The 15,557-nt window shown below is 35.8% G+C and overlaps 1 protein-coding gene across 1 annotated transcript in view; it reads left to right on the forward strand.

The window, feature by feature from the left end:
• Nucleotides 1-15,557, forward strand: part of ko (Stork-head domain-containing protein knockout) — a 712,534-nt gene that overhangs the window by 208,639 nt on the left and 488,338 nt on the right. The window contains 1 exon segment of the mRNA XM_067789313.1: nucleotides 1,346-1,369. The gene's annotated coding sequence lies outside the window, so the exon portion shown is untranslated.

Genomic DNA, 15,557 nt, shown 5'->3' on the forward strand with positions numbered 1-15,557 from the left:
TTGGCTGCCTCATTTACACATAAAATAACTATACCAAGTAGAGCTTACGTTTTCTTCTTGAACACAAGCGCGATTTTCGAGACCCGAAAAATCGAGAAGTATTCGTAAATCTCGCGAGCTTCTCGACATTTTTACTTAATCGCTGTATGGACAGTATTTATACACTTGATTTTTTTACTTGTGACTTTTTTGTTGATTTTATTGCTTCCAAAGACATTTAACTCAAAACATATTTATTATACATATAATTTTGTTCGCAATATTTTATTTTTCAACGAGACATCAAGAACACAGCTTCTCGCGAGATTCTCGAATCTCGAATTTCTCGAAATACTCGCGATCTTCCCAACTTTCAATTCAGTCGCTGCGTTGGTAATATTCTATACATTTCGGGGGTTTTTTACTTGTGGTTTTGCGGACATTTTGGCTTGTGCTCCAGAAGAAATCGTAAGCTCTACATAAAACAGCCAATGAATCGATTAAGTTGAATGTCGAGAAGCTCGCGAGCCTTACGAGTAATTCGAGATTCGAGAATCTCGCGAAAAGGCGAGACTCGCGAGAAATCTCTTCTCGAACATGTTCGAGAAATCGTGAACTCTAATAAGTATTTGATATCTAATTGAAGTAAAACGAATTTAATTATATGGGAAAGATTCTCCGTCGTCACTTGTTTGTTCCATCTTCAGTACAATTCTTCGTCAATTTCTAGTTGGTAATAAAATGTTTGGTATCATAGCAATATGGTATTTTTTGTTTGATTTTCTATAACACTGACATTACTACTAGATGATTTAATGAAAAGCGTTAATAAAAATAAAAATGAACACGAAAACAAAAAATTATTTTATTTTGACAAATCAATTCACAGTTTAAAGACATGCATACATATGTACATTCTTGCATATTTACGTACGAGTGAATTAGGAAAGATATGCCTTTCATATTTGGTTATTTTGTTTTTTGTAGAAAAATTTGTTTATATTTATCTCCCATTGCATACCAGTTTATCATACACATAATATTCCCTCTGATTGCCCCTGCTGTAATCGCGAAATCTATTTCCTTCCGCTGCTGCCTCTTTAGGCTATGATTTATGAGAGCGCATGCACTGAATTGAGTGCATTTTCGCCATTGCTATCACCATCCACAGCGCCAATGCCGACGGCATCACAAGATGAAAGCAAAAGTCATAGACATAAATTTAACAAAGTTGCAATGTTGACAACTGATGAACATAAATTTCATTTTGAGGAAAACTTTAAAGACTATAAAAAAAATTAAAACTCAAATATGATTGTCCACACGGCAAGTCTCATTTTATTTCATTATTTTATTTTTCTTTCAGATCATATGGCTTGACGGAAACGATGTAAGTATCCTTCTTTTAGTAATTTAAATTTTATAATACTGATATAATGTGTATAGAAACCTTGCTCACATATCGAGAACTTGATACGGGATAAAATAATCTTTTTTTTTGTTTACTTCAAAAACGTCCCATCTTTGAACTTGTTTCAAAATTGCACTTTGTGAGTAATGCTGACCGATCCCGTGATTTGTGAGGAATAACGTGACCTGTGATTGTGACCACTCAGGTCTAGCTGCTCTTATCCGTCTCTGTGACTGATTCAGAGCAAATACCATGACAATTAGAATGAATTCTTTGCATTTGCCTGCTGATTGTGTTGCGAATAAGTAGCACTAGATGTCGCAGTAAAATCCTACAGAAAACCCTCTGTAAACGCCCGTACTTACAGCAGATGTGGGTTATTCTATACGACAACATGACACTCCTAATACGCGTCCAAAAAATATCAGAAGCCGATGGCCACATTAAGCCTTCTTATTTGCCCACCCTGTCGTTAAAGTCGCCAAGCAAGACTTTTATATCATGGCGGGAGCAGCGCTCGTATGTTGATGTTAAGCGTTTGTATAAAGCGTCTTTCACGTCATCGTCTTGCTCCTCTGTCGGTGCAAGAGCGCAGATGACTGATACATTCCATGCCTGATTAGAAATGGGAAGCTCTCACACTAAGTCAACCATGGTTGTTCCTTTCAAGATGTCGCTGAAAAGTATTGTGATCTTTCAGTAGCTGTGACAAAGTTATTCCCACAATGGAACGCTGTGATTATAATTTGCTAAAATACTACTAAACTATTTCACAAATATGACTTTAGTGGTACCTCAAATGCGAAAGTTTCTGATTTAAAAATGCGCATTTTCGAATTACAATCGAAAGTAAAATTTTTTTTGCAATTTTGATAACAAAATTGTATGAGTTTTCAATAACACTGGATCACAAATTCCAATTTTTTTGGTGCACCAGAGACGCCATTATGAAATTCCTATGTAAAATCACCCCCTGATTTCGAAAATCAAGGTTATTTTTATTCTATGGTAACGTTTTTTGAGATATTTACGAATAACGGTTTTTCAAACAAAAAAATAATAATAAAAATTGGGTCCACTTCTAATATATAAAATTCTTCTGTCACGGTTTTAGAACTCCTCCGAAACGGCTGAACCGATTCTCATGAAATTTTGTGAGCATATTGGGTAGGTCTGAGAATCGGCCAACGTCTACCTTTTTTTCGCTACGTGTCTAGGGTCTTGAGATCAAAACGTGGAACCGAGTACCACTAGAATGTGTTTATACAATATGGATGTCAAATGAAAGCTGTTGATGAGTGCAATAGTACAGGATAATTTTCATACCCCTGGGTAACTAGGGTCTCGAGATATAGGCCAAAACGTGTACCAGGATACCCCTAGAATGTGTTTATACATTATGGATATCAAATGAAAGCTGTTGATGAGTGCTATAGTACAGGATAATTTTCATACAACTGGGAGGATAGGGTCTCGAGATATAGCCCAAAACGTGGACCAGGATACACCTAGAATGTGTTTTTACATTAAGGCGCGATAACCTCGTAAGAGATCTAAGGCCGAGCTTCTCTTCCAATTTGCGTCGTGCTCCTCTTGATTTTTCCCTACAAATTTGCCGGACGGGACCTACATGTTTTATGCCGACTCCGAACGGCATCTGCAAGGCAGATGAGTTTTCACTGAGAGCTTTTCATGGCAGAAATACAATCGGAGCGCTTGCCAGACACTGCCGAGGGGCGACCCCGCTTAGAAAAATTTTCTTCTAATTGAAAAATCTTATTTCTAAAATTTTGATGTTGCTTTGCCCGGGAGTTGAACCCAGGGTATACGGTGTGATAGGCGGAGCACGCTACCATCACACCACGGTGGCCGCCGTATATATATCCATTTAATACTTAAGTAACCTACTGGTACATAGGTGTTAGTATTCGTATATCAGTTAGTTAGTCCTTCGATTTTGTTGAATGAATGCTCATTTTTTTTTTTTTTTTTTTTGGTAATAAAACAGAAAATGCAAAAAAATAAAAAGTTTTCCAGATCCTTCTTCGCAAAGTACAAATTTTTTTATATTTTTACAAAACAATGGAAAAATCCGTAATGATTGTTCGTTATCTTTGAATCTGCAGGGCCTAGCAAAAAGTGTTTTATGCGCAGTTTATAGCAAATTTTATTTCCTTTTAAAAGCTTCAAACCGTTTTGGAATTCCTCAATTCGTTCTTGAGATATATATGATTAAGTGGACTCAGTTATTATTATTATTTTTTTTTTTTTTGGAAAAACCGTTATTCGTTAATAACTCAAAAATGTTACCATAGAATTAAAAATAACCTTGATTTTCGAAATCAGGGGGTGATTCTACATAGGAATTTCATAATGGCGTCTCTGGTGCATTTTGGCTGTAAACCAGTGTAATCAGTTGTCCCATACAAATAACTGCATTTATTTACCATCAATGCAAACTTCCGTTTTATAAGATTTCAATAAATATGCATAATTATTTATTTTCATTAAAGTAGTTTTGGTCACGTGAAGATTTTTGTTGAATTTTATTATTGCATTTTTTTTTGTTTTTGAGAAAGGTGATTTCGGCGTAACCAACCAATAAAGGAAACTTGTCACCACCGTGAATAGCGAACAGTAGTCAAAACTATTAAGTGGCAAGGTGATGATCAATGCAATCATACCAATTTACAGTAAATCATAGTGGTCAATATTCAATATGGTTGGTTTTATACGCAAACTTGGCTTCATAACGGTGTGAATCATTAAAACGTTTTCATTCACTTTTAAAATTGCACGTTGCATTGTTTGACTGTATAAGCCTATGAAAAATTCATGAGACTGTCAAGTGCGTAACCATAAATGGCAATTAAATAATAACTCAAACTCGCACTGAATGGCAGCCATAAAAATGGCTAGGAAAATTTATAAAAAATGCCAGCTAAAGCAATTAGAAATTAAAATTGGACTGAGGCTGGTCGATTACTTACATGGGAGCGTATGGGAATTGTTGGCAGAGCTTTAGTTATCATTGCAGCTAAACAAACCCGGTAGGGAAATCAGTAATTAGATACACGAATTTTGGGGTCAGAACTAGACCTAAAGTATCAAATAGATACTAGTTCGATAGTTTCTAGAAATTATTTAGTTCAAAAATCGACAATGTGATTTTTTTTATTTTTATTAGCTCCACACTATAAAATAAAAATAAATGTAAGGCGCGATAACCTCCGAAGAGATCTAGGGCCGAGCTTCTCTTCCAATTTGTGTCGTGCTCATATATCTTTTTTCCTAAAAATTGGCGGGATAGGACCTACGTGTTTTATGTCGACTCCGAACGGCATCATCTGCCTTGCAAGAGTTTTCACTGAGAGCTTTTCATGGCAGAAATACACTCGGAGTGCTTGCCAAACACTGCGGGGGCAACCCCGCTTAGAAAAATTGTCCTCTAATTGAAAAAACGTGTTTCTAAAGTTTTTGATGTTGCTTTTTCCGTGGCGTGAACCCAGGATCTTGGGTGTGGTAGGCGGAGCACGCTACCACCACACCACGGCGGCCGTCAGCTCCACATAATAGTGTTAGTAAATAATCACAACAACAGCAGACACACTTATGTACATGTACACATACAATGCGACGAAGAATATCTCACACACACATATGTAGTCATCAGCTAAGGGCAGAAGCTGATACTCACACATACACACGCATATGACTAGTAGAAAGCACAAACTACAAATATACGTGTATATTGCTGATAACCAAGCATGAGATACACCTGTTTGCGAAATGACTAGACCTTAGAGAAATGGGTGAACGAGAAAACCGAGAGTATGAAAGCAGCGCAAGCTGAGGAATCAGTAATCAATTTGATTTAAACACGCTTTTAGTTGCGAAGTGTAGTATAATTGTACTACTCCCAAAGTAGTCTTATAAAGCCCATTTTGCATTACAGAATATTGGAGTTATTTATTCGACACTTCAGCGATTCGAACGTTTCAAATAAGCGAAATTCGTTACAATATTAATTATATAAATATAGGGTAGCCACAAATAAACTGCCACTAGCTTTCAAGGGTTTCGACTATGAATATGCTGCCTTTCTCACTAATATTCCCGCAGGTTCGAAACCATCGACAAAGGGGATAAAATCGTACGAGAAGCAACATGTAGAATATCTGTAGGGATCGGAACCAACGATATAATACCAAAAAAAGTTGTTGCAAATTTCTACTATAGTTTCGAACTACATATCGAAATAATGCCAATAACCCAACTAGTTCTAAAGCAGCATTATTTATTTAGTTCGGAACTACACAAAAGGTAACGCAACAATTGAAAGTCCGTAAAAGATATAGAGGGCAAAAAGGTAGAAGTTTCAAATGCACTAATTAGAAGCGCACTAGTTTTGAATGAGAGATTTTTCCTACAGGAAAATGGTGATAGTCATGTTGTTGCTACATAAGCTGTGGCAGTTGTCAGTTGGTACTTAATTTTGTTGTTATCCTTACACTTTTGTTTATATACTATTCATGTTTATTTTACAAATAATATAATGTAATATTATTTATTGAAACTCTGCATCAACAGGATTCTTTTGTCGAAAGTGCTGCACTCAGAAGAAATTGGTTTTTTTTCTTACAAAACAACGCCAAAAAAAGCGGCATATACCTAATTATGATATCCCCGATTTGGCAACGTAATGCGGTCCCATATATTCATTCATATGTAACTATGTAAATGTGTACTTAATCATGCTTGAATAATAAATTGTAAAAATAAATAATTAACTGAAAAATCAAATTTACATCAATTTCTGAGTATTTAAGGGCTCCATAAATAAACACGAAATATCACGTACAATACATACATAACGACATACAACATATTTACACTTTGTTTGGTTGAGGTGCGATCAAATTTGTTTGCTTATTCCAATTAGCAAATGATTTTACAAGACAATAAACATGGCACAGATGTGTAGGAAATTTAAAGTATACCATCTTTACCTTCCGAGTATTATTAAGGTGCAGAGAAATATTTTTAAAAGCCTTTTTTTTTGACATAGTTTAAGTCTCAATATACGAATCACGAAATATGTAAATTTATATGTTAGTACCTGGGCGACCGAGCTTTGCTCGGCAACGTTTCGTTGTGCTGGCAACGTTTCTTTATTTTAATTTCGAATATGTGGCAACCTTAGATGGCAACCCCACTCAAAAATGTCCCTATTGTAATGCGGAGTAAAATACCTTTCATTTGATAACCATATCGGCATATCTCATGCAATTTTTTTTTAATTTCGAATAGGTGCCAACCTTAAATGGCAACCCCACTCAAAAATGTCCCTATTGTAATGCGGAGTGAAATACCTTTCGTTTGATACCCATATCGGCATATCTCATGCAATTTTTTTTTTTTCATTTCGAATAGGTGGCAACCTTGTGAAACATTATGAGTAACAACACCTAGGTAGAAAGTCTTAGAAGGTTATACATTATCTCTGTGCCAAATTTTATTTAAATCGGTTGAGCCGTTCCCGAGATCGTTCGGCTATACAAACAAACAAGAATTGCTCGTTTAAAGTTATAAGATATATTGTATGCTCTATTATCAAAGGCGCGCTTTTCAGGCGATCTGTTAATTTTAATTAATTACAAAAACAAAATACACCAGATAGAATAAATTTTAAACTGATAAGCTGATAACCATGGTGACGTAAAAAGACTCTCTGTTCTCTATGAAGAGATGTCACTTCCCTGCAAGGCACGATATTCAGTTTAAGCTATGCTTTAGAAAAAAATTTTTTAAAATTACCATGACGGAATTATGCTCTCAAGTTAAAAATAATAAACAACCAAGAGAAACATAACACTTGTAATAGAATTGCGAGTTCCATAAAAAAAATTTCTAAATACAGTCACTGTTTTCCCTTGTATTTAACCGAAGACGTTCTAAAGTGTCGTTGATCAGGACATAATGAGACGCACATATATTTCTTTGCGAAACCAAGGGAAAAGGTAGTTGTAACGGCATGAGTTTTCTTGAGAGGTGGATATTGCTTGACAAACGAAACATTTCGTTAGCATTTCTTGGGAGTTTTTTGGTAGGGAATTTCTCTTTTCTTGCGATGTAGATACATTAGCAACCACCCAACTATATGGATGAACACCACTAATATCAGTGAACAATGGAAGGATGCATCAGTGAATGCTGCTTAAATTAGTCATGCCTTAAAAGCTGGGTGGTTGCCGTATCTATCACTTAGGATTTTCTAGTCGACCTAAAGACTACAAATGAAAATGAAATGGTACCAAAGGGGATAACATTTTTGAATTGTCTCCCATTTATCCATGCGGTGTAGGCACATTATGCAAATATTAATTAATTAAATTCAGTCGGAAAAATAAACAGAAGTACCCCACGAAAATGTATAGAAGACATTTTGTGCACATCTCGCCCAAAAAGCCAGCGACTACCTCGAAGAAAACATCGAGCAAATGGCTAGAAGTAACGAATGATCTCTTTTTATATTTATCCTCTTTGATGGTAGTAACTGAATCTGGCTTCTTACTCAGCAGATCGTATAATTACGTGCGCAAACATTTCATATTGTGTACATGTACTTAATGGCACCACCCTAATATGCTGCAGAATATTTCGCAGATGTTTACCTCTTCAACTAAATGTCAAGTGCTCTGTATTTGATTTGCTAAGTGTTTTCAAATTTATTTGTTTATTTAAATCAATCACATCTTCAGTGAATACTCTCAAAGCCACATTGTAAGGTATTGCTTACAAATGGATGTGTTTAAGTATGTATGACATTTTTATTCCATAGTCAATGCTATGAACGTTTTTATACTGGTAAAACTAAATCGTAAAGTCGTTAATCTTACAGAGAAATTTTCTGTGGCTTATTCGAAGTGTCATCCTGATTTCGAGCTAAAGATAAGGATAGATATGATGAGAAACTTATAGAACGTGATTTGTGTTCACCGAGAAGAGCTATATTTTTCAAATAATTAGTAACACACTAAAGTCCAGATATAGCAGCATACAGACGTAGCGTATCTCCAAAACCCGACCTACTAGAGATTTATCAGGACTGAGGCTGCATGGTAGGGTTCATTCAGTTCGTTGAATTTGGGTGTGTGCCTTTCGCACCGTACTTTATACAGAACGTTGTATGCGATATTAATATATTGTAGTGAATATTAGAAATTTCGATATATCACTATGCCGCTAGTAAATAAATTATTCACAATAACTACAGAAAAGCGAGCAGATGAAATAGAAAACAGCCGCACATGTGCATAAGCAGCAGCCGAGAGCGCAGACAAAATTACGCCTTCCTATGTATTGTAATAAAGAGCGCAGGCGACGCTACACATACATGAGCACAGCAATAAAAATTGCATATGACAAAGAGATGTAATGCATGTATGTATATAGGCAAATCCAAATTAACATACAGAAATTAGAAACAAATACTTAAGCAACTATTCGAGTCGGCTTTTCACGAAAAGTCTAGACCCTGGGAAAAATAATGGAGAGCAAACTGAGAATATTAAAGTAGTGCAATGATATGACATTTTGATATACTGAAAATTTGAGTGTATTTGTTCGACAGTCCAGTGGCTCGAATGATACCTTAAGATACGAAACTATGTTATCTTTGCTAGCAAAGAGGAAACGTGTCCTCTCGAAAACTTAAGAATATACTAGTTGTCGGTTACCAGGTTGGCGTTATAATTCATGCAAGAATTTTTCTCAGGTCTGAAAACCTTTTGTAATTTACCGATTTTTCTAGACGAGGCTTTGCGAATTATTCCTAGCAACCACCATCTGGAGCTCCTCGCACTCACTTCGTTCAACTTAATTTTTCTTTCTTCTAAGTAAGTTCAATACAAAGAACTGCAACCATTCAGCGGGTCAACCGTCAAGCCCTATTGGTCTCTGTTGGTCTCGAGAGTTTTTTTAATGCATCCATTAGTACACAAAGCCAAATGTCGTGCAAACAGACGGGCACATAAAGGCAAACTTGACGTGAAACCCATTACCATCGCCCCAACAGAGATTAAGGAAGGCCCGGACAATACTGCCATGCCAATGCAAAAAATTCATGGCGCTGAGGGTGAATGCAACTTGACGTACGTTTTCAACCTTTCGCTGAAGTCCTTTATCATTCCGGAACAAAGGGAAATAGCAAGGAAAATTCCACGACTAAATTCTGGGAAACCTGCTAACGATATGCGTCATATCGACCGATATCGCTCGTTTCGTCAGTACCGAAGATTTTAGAAACCGTCCTGCTTCCTCATTTCAATGCAAATCCTAGCTTGGGTACCCATTAACTCGGTTCGTCAAAATTCATAGCACTACCACCGCGCTTAATGTTAGAAACGCTCAGATAAATTACGGACTGATCCAGGAAAAATCCAAGTTATGGGACGATGCACAGCTATAGGTGTTCCTCCCTTCCTATAAAGAGGTAGGCCGCAAATCGTCCGAAAACCTAGCAGAGTTAAACAGGGGGTGTCACAGGCTGGTTTCCTATCCCAGCTTCTATTAAATTTCTACATATCAAATTTTATAGCCAGAAGTAGCTACTATTACTTCATATGCCGTCGAGTGCACAATAACGTTAACAAAACCTGGCCCTCCAATAGACGAATCAGTTTCTAGGAAAACAAATATCTGCTTAGTCTTCCTGGTTTCTTCAGCTTGTGTCACTCTGCTTACGACATAGAAGCAACAGATACGTACATAGTGGGCGTTCATGTCGATAATGTTACCTTACAAAGCTCTTAGGGATAACGTTCGATAACAATTCCACCTTCCAGGCGTATGCCAACGAAATTGTATTCAACGTACAAAGCCGCAACAAAATCCTCAAGTCGCATGACGGCAGCGGTTGAGAAAAAGATAAAGAAACGTTGCTAACTACCTACAAAGCTATGGTCCAGCCGTTCCTGTGTTACGCGTCAGCAATCTGTTCGCCCAGAAACACACACTGGAAAAGGATGCAGGCCTTTCAAAATGATGCACTGAGAACTATCACTTGATGTCATCCTACGACCTATAGTAATTCAAAAGAGCCCAACATTAAAGAGCATAATGAAATACTGAACATAGAGTTTTTGTTCAGTTGTCATAAACCAGGGCTCCCTAGCAAACAACTGCTTGATCTAGCCCCGCCTTCAAGAGCGATAAAAACACATTTCCGCTAGCACTATATTGAGATCACGCACATGCCTACGCAGCCGTTGATTCAGACACGTTCTAAGCAAATACATCGGTAAACACCTTTGCTAGGTTGCGCCCGGTGAACTCTATCATCAATATACACTATTCTACCCTTGCAGAAGAAGAAATCAGACTACAAAGACACTACTCACCCTAGCCCAACTTCGTTCTGGATACTCTAACAGTTTAAAATCTTACTTGTACAGAATCAAACTCGACAATAATGTACACAATAACCTGGGTCGATTTGTATGGACGAAAGTTAACCGATGTCGCGTCATCGATTTTTCGATAGGATTTGGGCTCAGGAAAAAAGTTGCACTACGCATACCCAAAAAAACAATTTTCGAGCCTGCGAAAAAAATGGCGAAAGGGTAAAGTTTTCGATCAAAACACTTTTTTTTCAAAAACTGTTGTAAAAACGTTGGCGATAACAGTTTTTTGAAAAAAAAAACATTTTTTGGGTTTTTGGCAGTGTTTTGGTCGAAAAGTTTACCCTTTCGCCATTTTTTTTTTCGCAGGCTCAAAAATTATTTTTTTGGGTATGCGTAGTGGAACTTTTTTTCCTGAGCCTAAGTCTTATCGAAAAATTGATGGCGCGATATCGGTTAATAAACCGAACCAGTCTAGTATACAACAAATTTTTTCAATTTTAACTTACGCCCCTAGCAGCAACTTCCATATGGTACATTTCTGTTGAAACTGCTAGTTTCCGTGAACACCTGTTAGAGGACCTTGATGAAATTTTGTGAGTGGTCGAATGGAGCGGAGAACTATTAACAAAACAACGTTATCATATTCAGAAGAAAACGAAGCTTATCTCTTAAAGCTGAAACTGCATACTTCATAAGGCCATATTTCGAACAACGTCAGTCAACCTGAACCTACTGGGATGAAACTTTGGGTGGTCGTGAGGTGGTGAAATTCTTATATTTGCTTTATATTATGTTTTCATTTGTTGTAAACAAATACATAAATGAAGACATAAATTGTTTTGCGGTGTCAATAAAGGAAAGGAAGTATGAAAGTGACCATTCGTAAAAAACAAAAAACTGTTAATAAGAAAAAAATTATTTCGCTAAATTTATGAGTTTACAAGCATTACAAAATACATATTTTCAAATGCAACATAACCACTTATGGTTGTCGAACAGATGTAGGGAAAAAACTGCATGAAAAATCAAAGAGAGTTATGACAACAAACCCGCAAATAGGCGCAATCGCACTAAATGTCAACCAAATATTGGCGGTCAATAAATTTAGCTAACAAAATATAAAATCAAATGCCAAAATACTAAAAAACATTAACACAAGCTTAATTCGCTTACTTGCAATAAATCGAAAGTTATGACATGCATGAATATCGAAAACTTTTATATATATACACATGTCAGTATTTTCAATCGTCGACATTCAAATCGATTTAATGTATAGCAACAAAAGTTTACAATGTAAATAATGCGCCATTTAATGAAAAAATATTGTTTAAATGGTCTAGGGCACGGTTGCCATACCATGTTTTCATTTGGGACCACAATTCATCGAAAAAAAAACAAATCTCAAAAAAGGACCAAATTTTGTTTTATTTTATTGGTATACAAACAGTTGGGCAATTCACAAGTGCCGTGATCGTTATAAAATATAAAATTTTAAGATGTTTCAATTTTTTCCTCCTATATAAAATTTTAATAAAAGACAGTGATGAATTTGCTATAATTTTTTTTTTTCCTTTATTGACAACAAAAGTTAAAATTATTACAAGATTTCTCAAAACAAGCGAAGTTTTTGCGAGAGAAAATATCTTATTTCTATTTTACTCTATTTGTTATCAATTGTTATGAGTGGTTACAATAACAGACAACAGTAAGGAAATAATTAAAATTTAATTAAAACTAAAATATAGCTTAATAATTTAATATTATGTGAGTATAGTTAAATATATATGAGTGTAGAACGTACTTTCATCTAGATATTAAAATCAAAATTTGTAAGAAGTAGCCGTTAGACCACGAATTTAAAAAATTGCACATTTCTTGCATTTTTAACTTCAACTGGAAGTTTGTTGAAAAGTTTAACACCTTAATGTCTTAGTGACTTTTCGCATATTTCCGCTTTATTCTAACTCTAAGTGTATATTATGGGGTTGATTCTTCCGGAATGTTTAAATTATGCTTTACTAAGTTATTTTTAATTTTATAAAATAATATTAAAGTTTGAAGGATGGAGTTCTTCCGTACATCAAGCCTGTGTTGGTATATCAGTTCACTTGCTGTCCTTAGCGGCAAATTTAAAATGTTTTTTATTATTTTATTTTGAATTCTTTGTATTTCATTTGTTAGCTGTTCGGAACAAGTGTTCCAAATTGGATTTAAATAATTAATATGTGACATAACCAAGGCGTTGTACAGAACATGTGTTTTTGTGGAATAGGTTTTCGATTTCTATAAATAGCAAAATTTAGTGGTATTATTTTCATTTTCAATTTGTTGATATGTTCTCGCCAGTTTAAATTGGCATCAAACCAAATACCGAGGTACGTTAAATTGTCGACTCTCGAAATAAAGCTGCTTCAAATCATTCAATTTAGGTATATTTGTATAGTTGTTGAATATTATAAAGTTAGTTTTAGATAGATTAATTTTTAATAAATTACGCTGAAACCGTTGTGAAATTAACTTAAGGTCTCTTTGCATATTAGCCAAGAGGTCAGCGAGAGTATCAGGAGCATACAAAAAGGTCCCGTCGTCGGCATAGAAATGCTGTTTGAAAAAAAAAAAAAAATTTATGTAAGGCGCGATAACCTCTGAAGAGATCTAAGGCCGAGCTTCTCTTCCAATTTGCGTCGTGCTCCTCTTGATTTTTCCCTACAAATTGGCCGAACGGGACCTACATGTTTTATGCCGACTCCGAACGGCATCTGCAAGGCAGATGAGTTTTCACTGAGAGCCTTTCATGGCAGAAATACAATCGGAGCGCTTGCCAGACACTGCCGAGGGGCGACCCCGCTTAGAAAAATTTTCTTCTAATTGAAAAATCCTATTTCTAAAATTTTGATGTTGCTTTGCACGGGAGTTGAACCCAGGGCATACGGTGTGATAGGCGGAGCACGCTACCATCACACCACGGTGGCCGCCAAATTGTTGTTTATATATAATAAAAATAATGTGGCAGCTAACTTCGATCCTTGTGGAACGCCAGATTTAACATTTTTAATTGAGCTTTTTGTATCTTTGATTTGGACAAATTGTTTTCTATTAGTTAAAAAGCTTTCGAAGAGGTTAATAGCACTGCCATTAACTCCCAACTCCTTAAGCGTTTGGATCATAATATAGATATTTACTGAGATCTATTGAGAGCATTGTAACATATTTTTTCTTATCTAAGTTTTCATATAAAAATTCTGTGCAATTGATACTGGCAGATAATGTGCTTGAGTTTTCGGTAAATCCAAACTGATTATCGCTTATTATATTGTTAATTTTAATAAAATGTTCGAGTCGGTTTAGCAAAATGCCTTCGAAAACCTTATCGATTCAAGATGAACAATCAAAAATAAAATGTAGTCCATGGTATTGTATTTTCCCATTTCTAGAATGAGTCTATGTCGTTCACCAACCTAAGGTTGTGAACCTACTTTTGCTTACAAAGCTCTTGGTTTCAGCACAGTAAGGTTTTAGTAAGGAACGGTTCAAAATTTGCGTTGTGGTAACCGAACTATGTGGAAAACTCAATAAAGCATAAATGAAACTAAGCCATTTTGTTAGTGGTATTTTTATAGATGCTTAGGGCCGATTACACCAACTCGACTTAGGCTAAAACTTAATTGCAAATTAAGTTAGCCCAGTTTTGAGGCCAAGTTTTTTTCCGGTTTCACTAACTTAGCTACTTAACCTGTTTAGGACCGAAGCCTAAATTCTCATTAATAATAGAATAGAACCATGTTATCGACAGCTATTTCGCCTACATGCATGTATATGTGTACATAGGTAGGGTTATGTTGTTCGCACACATATACATGCATGCCGGTACAACTTTGTGGGAAGACTTTTCCCCCGGTTCAATAGTTGTCCTCGACAAGGCAACCGGCTACTTTTCCAGCGATCGTTGAGCGAACTACTAACAACCGTCCGAGGAGCCCCACCACATTTATTTATATCAAGGTAAATTAATTTGTTCTGATTAGAATTTTCAATTTAATAAAACCAATACTAAACGAGAAATATCTCGCCTTTCTCCTTTCTTTTCTCTATTACCAAATCGCAATTGTGGTGCCTCCACTCCCGTGCCGAGTATGCGACACACCACAATTGTACATGGTCCTTCGAGCCATTTCACATACAAAAAAAACCCTATCAGCTGTTTTATGCGTAGTAGTATTTTTGGCTACGTTATAATTACACGCCACACAGTGAATTCACACAATAGCGGGGTTGCTATATTTGCACAATGAAATAAGTATCAATACTACCATTTAATTCGACTCAAAATTTGTACTACAGCAACACTGATGAAAGTCGAGAACAAATCAGCTGACAGGTAGGCTAATTTGTGACACAGCTAAGCATTGGTGGTGAACCAGAAAAATTAAAAACATGACTTAACTAAGTTAAGTCGAGTTGGTGAAATCGGTCCTTATTTTTTCTCTTGACGTTTAAACTTTATATCACAGCCTGGATTCAGTAAATGTGAGTTTTGATACCTGGCATCAGGGGTTAATGGGGTTCTGCGGGGATAATTTTACACAAAATTTTTCTTCTAAAATCATATCTCTTTTGCATTTTCTTCAAAAGCTGAATATAATAATACAATTTTTTAATCGCATTCGTTGTACATTTATAAAATATTTCCTGTGCCAAAATACTTAGTTTTAAAGTACCTTGCGTGACTTAACACCACAAAAGTTATGAAATTCCTTGAA

This window comes from Eurosta solidaginis, chromosome 5 (genome assembly GCF_040869045.1).
Source record: "Eurosta solidaginis isolate ZX-2024a chromosome 5, ASM4086904v1, whole genome shotgun sequence".
Lineage (NCBI taxonomy): Eukaryota > Metazoa > Arthropoda > Insecta > Diptera > Tephritidae > Eurosta > Eurosta solidaginis.